Source organism: Rutidosis leptorrhynchoides, chromosome 3 (genome assembly GCF_046630445.1).
Source record: "Rutidosis leptorrhynchoides isolate AG116_Rl617_1_P2 chromosome 3, CSIRO_AGI_Rlap_v1, whole genome shotgun sequence".
Taxonomy (NCBI): domain Eukaryota; kingdom Viridiplantae; phylum Streptophyta; class Magnoliopsida; order Asterales; family Asteraceae; genus Rutidosis; species Rutidosis leptorrhynchoides.
Window position 1 is genome coordinate 547,339,525 of NC_092335.1, and position 10,982 is coordinate 547,350,506.

Sequence of the window (10,982 nt, forward strand, 5' to 3'; positions counted from 1 at the left end):
CAAAGTTTTGATGTGTTAACCAAAATATGTTTAAATAAACTGATACTCAAAAAAGCATTATTGAAAATAACACAAAGCAGGTAAGGTTTAGACAACGGACAATGTGTAGTGACTTTTCATACTGACCAATACATGTATTCTCATTTAAATATAATGGTAAGTATTGAGATGATTACATGACCATCTCAACAATTTAAAGGCTATATACGGAAATAAAAATGGACCCACATGTACGTTGAAAATTTTTACTACGCATAAAAAATAATACTCCAATTTATCTATTTATTTACTTACATTGTATTTAACTTTTAAAAATAAGATATTTTAACTTTAATTGACAATTTTTTATTTGCTTTAATTAAATATATTGAGAAAATATTTACATATTAAAAATTTTGGGCCCTTCTGAATTTTTGAGCCCTATGCGGTTGCCTATCTTGCCCATGTTCGAAGACACCTCTGGATGATTATATACTGAAAGTTAAAAAAAAGCTGTTAAAAGTTGCAAAAGCAGTAAAAATTAATAAAGTAATATCAGTACAATAAAGACGATGTATTAGAAGCAGTATTATTACATGTAGCAACAACAAATACAACCTCACGCTTGCCATTGTACTGATCAAATGATGATACAATGGTTGAAGCAGTTGATGACTTCGATTTCCTTGCATTTTGACGTGATAAGTGTGTTTCTTTATAAAAAAAATCATAATCAAGCTTTATTTGTCAATTAATAATTGACAGATGTTAGAAAGGGTACATTGGTTCCCGTACAGTGGAAGTTTCAAAAGGTTTTTACATTATACAGAATTGGTAAAGTGTTTCTACCAGCTCTAGAACCTAAAAAGAATTTCAAATTCACATGTAAATAAAGGGTAAAACAAATACTTTTATCAAGTAACATATGATCTCATTGAACGATTACGATATCTCAACATATTTTAACCGTAATATGTCTAGAAGGGGTACCCTCAACTCCAGCTTCCTTCGTATATGCAGCAAATTTGGCGTTTTTTAGGCGGCATTATTATAGTACTAAAGTGAACAAACACAATCGCAACTAAACTATATCACCTATAACATTAATATACAACACTTAAATCATTACAACATGCAACACCTACACCGTTAATATCCAAACAATAATGAAAAATAAGAAACTTAAGCAAAAACATTACCGACATTAAGAGGCTCAGCAATGACGTCTGATTCTCCATATGATACTCAACACCTACAAAATCAGATGGATCACCAAGAGTACTACCACTACAACTACCTCTCCTTCGTTTCTTACTATAAGAAATCATATGAATTAACACTAATATATATCAACATAATACGATCGACCGTCAAATTCAAACGGATACAAAAGTTAAACACCCGATGTGCGACAACATTTGTAATACACACAACAATGCCATGAGTATCAGAATAAAAGAAAATAAAGACAGAAGAAAACCTGATATGACGCAAGCGTAAGCGACATGAGATACAATCCAATGTAAAAGCACGATGTCCACAAAACTACGACTCAAAGAAACATCAAATAAACAACCATTCAAAAAAAAGTAACGACAAACAAACAAAATGAAAAAACAAAATAACCAACAGTTGGTACACTACAAAAAAGTTTGGTTTTTTGACGTTTGATTCAAGCGAGCGTCAATAATATTTTCAGTTCTTGACGCTTTAAAGGGTAAAAAATTAGTTTAGAATTTTTTTGACAGCCATGAGTCACTGGGGGCCAATTTTGGATTTTCAAAACTGCTCTTTGTCCGGTAATCAAAATCTAAATATTTGGGATTCTTACTATAACAACCCTCACTTTTTGACTTCTGAAATTACTGAAATGACCCTAGAGTTTACTGTCTGACTATACGTATTAATTATTTAAGGGTTGTTATATACACAATCAATTTAACGTTGACCAAATAATAAACTTTTATTCGACACTCACTGCTAATTAAAATTTATGCATTTCAATAATATTATTTATAACTATTAATCTATAAGTAATAAATAAAAAGTGACATGTATATAAATAATAAAACAATTGGAAACTAAATAAAAATAAATACAAGTCATGAATTAGTAAAAAGAAAATAATACTTATCATGTAGTAAATGTAAAAATAATAATAAACATAATAATAATAATAATAGTAATAATAATGAGACTAAAGAATCTTAAACAATTACATCCTTATGTTGACTAAAAATAAAGTATAAACTAGTACATCCTTATGTTGACTAATTATAAACTAGTACCACCTTTTGTTGACTAAAAATTATAAAACAAAATAAAATCATTAATTAGAACATCCTTATGTTGACTAACACTCTAATACTTGCACTATATAAACACTCCTAGACTCCTAGTTTCTCATTCACAAATCACACCAAAATCCTCTCTCAAAAACAATCTCTCCCTCTCCCTCTCTTGTGGTATTCGGATCTTCAAGCTTGTTCTTCGTGTTCTTCAAGAATCTTCAAGGAGTTCTTCAAGATTTTTAAGGCTTTGATCTTCCATCTTCATCGTGTTCATCTTTTCTTTGTTAATTATCTTGAATCTTCAAAGGTATAACATAAACCCTAAACTATTTACATAAACTTTAATCTTTGTTAATTCATATTCATATTATAAACTTGTTATTCATAAGTATATACATAAACACTCCTAGATTTATATATACATATATACATGTAAAAATTTTTTTTTTTTTATGTATATATACGAATTATATATACATATACATATTAAAACCTTAAACCCTAATACTACTTATACTAGTACTTAACATGTATACACTATTACTATTACTAGCACCTATAACCTACTACTTATATTGTAGCACAAAAACATTTTGGGATATGAATTAGAGATGTATAGATCTTCGAACTTTCTTGACGAATGGTTTCTACGAGATTCTAGGCAGAGGGTTTGGATTTCCGATTTAAAGGGTCCTATGGCTCAAGCCCCTAGATCTAAATTAGCCATTCGAAGGGAAATGGGTGATTGGAAGCTTATCTAATACGACAAGTATCCTATAATGAAAAACACTCATAAAAGTAGAAACTCTCTAGTCATAGAAACTTAGTAAAATAAGAAACTTTCTAAAAATGGAAACTTTATAAAAATAGTAACTTACTAGGAATAGAAACTTAGTAAAACAAACTATACTTAAACACATACTTAAACTTAAATATGGGTAAAACACTTAACTACTCTTAAATGTCAATAGGTTGACTTTCCTGCTCACTCGTTCAACTCTTTATTCCGAGGAATAACTCTCTCTCTACTTACTAAGTTGACTTTCATAGCCCCACTCTTATTGCTATAGCACTTTTTATACTTACTGGGGTGAGACACATGCTGCTTTTATACTTTAAACAACTTAGACACAGTACGAACCTAAACTGTACTATGACTAGCTTATGCTACTAAGACCCCACAGTGATATTTTTTAATTGCTTTCAGGATAAGGCATTCTTAATTATTGGGGGTAGGCCTATCGGGAGTAACGTCCCCGATACATTTGACCGTGATGTCTTTGTATTACTTAATAATGATTTAAACATGGTGATAAGGTACTGCCAACTTATCATCGGGGCAACAAAACAAATGTTTAGTCTAAAATATCACGAATCAGTACTACTTTTGGATCTTCGAGATCTACTTTTTGATCCTGCGGGAGATCAACTTTACAACTAAATCTTGTGGTCTAAAAACAACGATAACTACTTTTGTTAAACCTATGAACTTCACTCAACCTTTTTGGTTGACACTTTAGCATGTTTTGTCTCAGGTGCTGTTTGATTCAAGCTTTCTTATCTACTACTTATGTGATGCTACTTGGACTTAGGATCAAGAGATATCGCATTTATTACTTCTGCATATGAAGAATTACTTTATCGTTATTTCCATTATTGTAACGACATTTCATTTTCCGCTGCGTACTCAATAAAGTTAAATTTTCTCATTTAGTATTGTTCTCGTATTATAATATGTTGGTTTATTTGATATTAGTAACGTTTCTTCCAGACCCTATTGGGAGGACGTTACAGATTGGTATCAGAGCATAACCAGGCTGTTATAGAGAACCAGGATTGCATTTTTATGTGTGCCTTACTTGCTAGCTAGGGTGCCTTAGCAATCTCGGAAACTATAACCTTTCCTGCCTTAGACTTAAAGCATTTAGAATTGCCTTATAATCTTAACAATCATGCTTTACCAAACTTGACTTAATGATTCTAATCAAAGTCTCTTTCCTAATGTAGGACTACAACTTTCCTTGACCATAGTGCCTTTAATTGTTGCCTTTAACTGTTAAATGCTACACTATACTTTAGAAACTTTACTTATCTTAGAATGCCGAGCTAATCTAAGAACTCTGCTCACTTTCCTGAGTACTATCCAATTACACCACCGCATCTAAATGCGACACAATGATTTCAGAAATTCTTGACATTCATAAGTCATCTATCATGGTTATGTGTATTACATATGTATTACATGAAATATTATCCATGATTTTGAAATTCTTATAATTGTTACTACTCACACTCAAACGTATATAACTTTCTGTTATATCACGTACCTATATGCCTTATACCTTTATGCATCGGTTTGCGAATTGAAAAATGTCATTGGGTTATCACAGTATACGAATTGAAAGTCTTTAATCAAAAGATTATTAGATTACATACTTATCACTTTATGATCTCGACACGACATACTGCCATTATTAAAGTAAAGACACATCATATCTTATTATATCTTATCGTATCTATCCTAATAGATTTTGTCTAACACTTTTCCTAAATTCCCTCCATAAATTACGAAAATCTTTTTGCTATATACACGTATTCGAGGAGACGAATATATCATCCAGTATTCAAAACTAATCTCATATCAAAAACCCTAATTCCAAACACATAATATGGATTCCTCGAACTCTTCGAGCTCCAATGGCAGCGTAACCGGAATGAACCAACCAATCAGCCATCATCTATTTTGGATGAATTGGGGATGGGTTCGTAGTAAACTTAATCAATGGAGACAAGAAGAAGGTGATCCCTTCCACCAACCGAATTCACCTCTTGGTGAAGAACCTGAAGCACTTACTGGCGAACCCGTTCGGAACACTATTTTCACCCTCATTTCCAGGATATCCAGTCACGAATATATAATATCTAAAATTTTAGATCTTATTCATCCACTTCTCCGAACCGCCAATCATCCCGGAATAATAGAAGAAGTCAACGAGCTTCGCGCTCGAGTAGTGGCTCTGGAGAATATGGTGCGAAACCTACGAACACCAGCAGCAGCACCAGCAGCATAACCAGTACCACCAGTACCATCGGCATCACCACCAACATCACCAGCTTCACCAACGAAAACATCCGCATTCCACGCCTCAACATCACACTCAGTACCTCAAACATCAACATCATACGCCCCATAGATACCAAGGAATATTAGTAATAATGAGTTAAGATGTATTGACTCATTCTTCCTGAAGAATTACATATGTATACTTTATATATATGGATTGGAACAATAATAAATCTTTTCATACTAAGCTATTACGTGTGAATCTTAACTAGTATGTACTACTTGATTAATTCATATCATTAATATGCTATGATGTACATCCTTCGTTAATGACTTAACAATCGTTAATCACTGCTTCAACACAATAAACTCCATTTCATAATAAACCAAGTGTATTACTCAAATACATGATTGATTGTATACTTTCATTTTCGATGTACTCGAAACTTTCTAGAAAACATCATTCGTGCCTTATGAATTTCACAAGAATTCCACGAGCACCAACATCATATACTGAGGTATATCAATAACAATGAACGATGAAGTATTGATTCATAACTTCATTAGCGAAATATTTCGCGACAATTATGAAATCTCTAAGGTTTTGGAGATTATTTATTCTCGTTTCAACCGCAAATCAAATGAGTTTAATATTATATTAACTCATTAAATCTATATTATATCTGAAGAATACATATATGAACGTATATCTTCTCTTTTGTACAAACTGTTAATTGTGAAAATATTTTAATGGGTAGGTAATACCCAAAAAATATTTATATCTCACATTAATATGTTACATTGTACATTCTTCAAATTCTGATTCAATAATCAGTAACTATACTACTTACATCCACATATGTATCCGCGCACCAAAGAACAACCATTTTCATTCAAATCAAATTACATATTCTGAATTTGACATATCAGAATTCAAGTAAAGCTATAGCAGATGTTATCTTCCTAAAGATCACTACATTCATGAATTATATTCATTCGTATTCTATGATGAATTATCACATCAAACCACCAAAATTATCATTCATTACTTTTGAAATCAACAACGCCTATTCGTCAACCATTAGATCCATTGACGATTACAATCAGCGTTTAATCATCTAAAAATAAAATTTCTTGAAACCATCTTGGGTTGTCAATCAATGATTCAGATTCGTTAACCTTGAGAATGCTGATGAAGCAGCAAATGCTATAGATGTTCTTAAGGGCTAACAGTTTGATAATAAAGAATGGTACGTTGGAAAAGCCCAAAAGAAAATTTAGAACTGAAAAACGGATTGAGCTAACCATGGAGGAGACCAAGGACAAACACAAGGGCCAAACCCTATATTCAAAGAATCCAGGAAATTCTGAATCTGGTGAAATCTTTAGAGAATATCTTGCTCCAAAGTCATGTTAAAAGCTTGCGGAAAATTTTTCTTCATCAACTTTCGAACTTAGAAATTCCAAAATATCATCATAAATATCCTCTATATTTCGGAAGATATCTTCATAACGATTCATGTCCGCAATTAAGTATCTCTTTGCGATATCTTTATAAAGGAAACTGTTTTAGTTTCTATATTCTGTAAAATTCGAGTTTAAATTATAAATGCTTTGAAGAAGTGATTGGGAATTGAAGCATGAGTTAATATAATATAATGACGTCAGGCCAACGTGATTATATTACAGTAAGTCATGCTCAGTTTTTAATGGAAGATGATGATTCATAGATTTTATAATCATCATTTGCCATGTTACACGACTCTTACATTCTATTTAACCTCTAAACATATCAAGAAAATATTTTTCTTGATGATTCGGTCTTTTTCGAATATTCTGGTAATATGACAAATCAAATCGTGCTATTACCTTTCCTTTCTACTTTATATATTATGATCATTCAAAACTTCATACCTATGAATTCTGGACCATTACTCGCTTGACTTGAAGTCGGGAAGAAGAAACAAAAACATAAAGCTCCGACATATAAGGGAAAATATAAAGCCCGATAATGACTCTGAAATTACAAACCGTGTATATCAATGCGTATAGCAATATAAAGATACGGGATAATTAAAAACACTATAACCCCAAGAGCATAGAAGAAGTAAACAGATTCCTCTGGCGGTAAAAGAAAAAGAAGAATGACTGCATAGATGGTCAATATAATAACCAGGATCAGAACTGGATTTAGCATTTTCTTAATCTTTTGGAAGTTTGAATTGAGAAAGAAAGTATAGAAGTGGTGAAGATAATGAAACGGAAGAAGCTAATTTATAGCAAAATTCCAAACACATCAATCGAGGCAAATCACCGCATTTAATCAAACAAATCTCAAAATTTCGTAAATACCGGAGAATCAAATCTTATAGATTACGAAGATTTCCTTTAATTCCTTGAATTCCGGAAATCAATCGTGACTATGTCAAAAGTTAAGGCGAACATTTAATTTTCTCATTTCACTCTTTTATGATAGCTTCGTTTATACTCTTCCTATAAACGAATCGTTTTATCCGTATTATTCAATAGTGATAAAACTTTATTTTTCAACTTATATTCATCATTAAAATATTCTTGTTGAAAACAATGAAGATCTCTATCAAATTTCATGACTGTGATTTTCACGAACTCCTCTCTGTTTGTCTGCCCTAATATTGTGGCATAAAATGCTCAAGGTTTTAAATGAGCTCAATACCATTCATAACACATTTCATGTATCCAATTTACTGAAATGACTTGTATAACATCATCATTTTGAATGATCTTCGCATTAATGATAAAATGCACTTCGTTGAAGAACCTATAGAAATCATGGAAGGAGAGGTCAAACAAACGCGTAAAAGCAACATACCTATCATTAAAGTCTGTTGGAATTCGCGTAGAGGCCTCGAATATACCTGGGAACGCAAAGACCATATGAAACGGAAATATCCCCATCTCTTCTCAACTGCTGATGCATCCGAGAAGTCTACCTAAAACTTCGGAACGAAGTTTTTATTAACGGGGAGGTACTATAACAACCCTCACTTTTTGACTTCTGAAATTACTGAAATGACCCTAGGGTTTACTGTCTGACTATACGTATTAATTATTTAAGGGTTGTTATATACACAATCAATTTAACGTTGACCAAATAATAAACTTTTATTCGACACTCACTGCTAATTAAAATTTATGCATTTCAATAATATTATTTATAACTATTAATCTATAAGTAATAAATAAAAAGTGACATTTATATAAATAATAAAACAATTGGGAACTAAATAAAAATAAATACAAGTCATGAATTAGTAAAAAGAAAATAATACTTATCATGTAGTAAATGTAAAAATAATAATAATAATAATAATAATAATAATAATAGTAATAATAATGAGACTAAAGAATCTTAAACAATTACATCCTTATGTTGACTAAAAATAAAGTATAAACTAGTACATCCTTATGTTGACTAATTATAAACTAGTACCACCTTTTGTTGACTAAAAATTATAAAACAAAATAAAATCATTAATTAGAACATCCTTATGTTGACTAACACTCTAATACTTGCACTATATAAACACTCCTAGACTCCTAGTTTCTCATTCACAAATCACACCAAAATCCTCTCTCAAAAACAATCTCTCCCTCTCACTCTCTTGTGGTATTCGGATCTTCAAGCTTGTTCTTCGTGTTCTTCAAGAATCTTCAAGGAGTTCTTCAAGATTTTTAAGGCTTTGATCTTCCATCTTCATCGTGTTCATCTTTTCTTTGTTAATTATCTTGAATCTTCAAAGGTATAACATAAACCCTAAACTATTTACATAAACTTTAATCTTTGTTAATTCATATTCATATTATAAACTTGTTATTCATAAGTATATACATAAACACTCCTAGATTTATATATACATATATACATGTAAAAAAAAAAAAAAATTTTATGTATATATACGAATTATATATACATATACATATTAAAACCTTAAACCCTAATACTACTTATACTAGTACTTAACATGTATACACTATTACTATTACTAGCACCTATAACCTACTACTTATATTGTAGCACAAAAACATTTTGGGATATGTATTAGAGATGTATAGATCTTCGAACTTTCTTGACGAATGGTTTCTACGAGATTCTAGGCAGAGGGTTTGGATTTCCGATTTAAAGGGTCCTATGGCTCAAGCCCCTAGATCTAAATTAGCCATTCGAAGGGAAATGGGTGATTGGAAGCTTATCTAATACGACAAGTATCCTATAATGAAAAACACTCATAAAAGTAGAAACTCTCTAGTCATAGAAACTTAGTAAAATAAGAAACTTTCTAAAAATGGAAACTTTATAAAAATAGTAACTTACTAGGAATAGAAACTTAGTAAAATAAACTATACTTAAACACATACTTAAACTTAAATATGGGTAAAACACTTAACTACTCTTAAATGTCAATAGGTTGACTTTCCTGCTCACTCGTTCAACTCTTTATTTCGAGGAATAACTCTCTCTCTACTTACTAAGGTGACTTTTATAGCCCCACTCTTATTGCTATAACACTTTTTATACTTACTGGGGTGAGACACATGCTGCTTTTATACTTTAAATAACTTAGACACAAGTACGAACCTAAACTGTACTATGACTAGCTTATGCTACTAAGACCCCACAGTGATATTTTTTAATTGCTTTCAGGATAAGGCATTCTTAATTATTGGGGGTAGGCCTATCGGGAGTAACGTCCCCGATACATTTGACCGTGATGTCTTTGTATTACTTAATAATGATTTAAACATGGTGATAAGGTACTGCCAACTTATCATCGGGGCAACAAAACAAACGTTTAGTCTAAAATATCACGAATCAGTACTACTTTTGGATCTGCGAGATCTACTTTTTGATCCTGCAGGAGATCAACTTTACAACTAAATCTTGTGGTCTAAAAACAACGCTAACTACTTTTGTTAAACCTATGAACTTCACTCAACCTTTTTGGTTGACACTTTAGCATGTTTTGTCTCAGGTGCTGTTTGATTCAAGCTTTCTTATCTACTACTTATGTGATGCTACTTGGACTTAGGATCAAGAGATATCGCATTTATTACTTCTGCATATGAAGAATTACTTTATCGTTATTTCCATTATTGTAACGACATTTCATTTTCCGCTGCGTACTCAATAAAGTTAAATTTTCTCATTTAGTATTGTTCTCGTATTATAATATGTTGGTTTATTTGATATTAGTAACGTTTCTTCCAGAACCTATTGGAAGGACGTTACAGATTGGTATCAGAGCATAACCAGGCTGTTATAGAGAACCAGGATTGCATTTTTATGTGTGCCTTACTTGCTAGCTAGGGTGCCTTAGCAATCTCGGAAACTATAACCTTTCCTGCCTTAGACTTAAAGCATTTAGAATTGCCTTATAATCTTAACAATCATGCTTTACCAAACTTGACTTAAAGATTCTAATCAAAGTCTCTTTCCTAATGTAGGACTACAACTTTCCTTGACCATAGTGCCTTTAATTGTTGCCTTTAACTGTTAAATGCTACACTATACTTTAGAAACTTTACTTATCTTAGAATTCCGAGCAACTAACCTTGGGCCGGGTACTGTTAAATGCTACAACTTTCCTTGACCATAGTACCCAGCAACT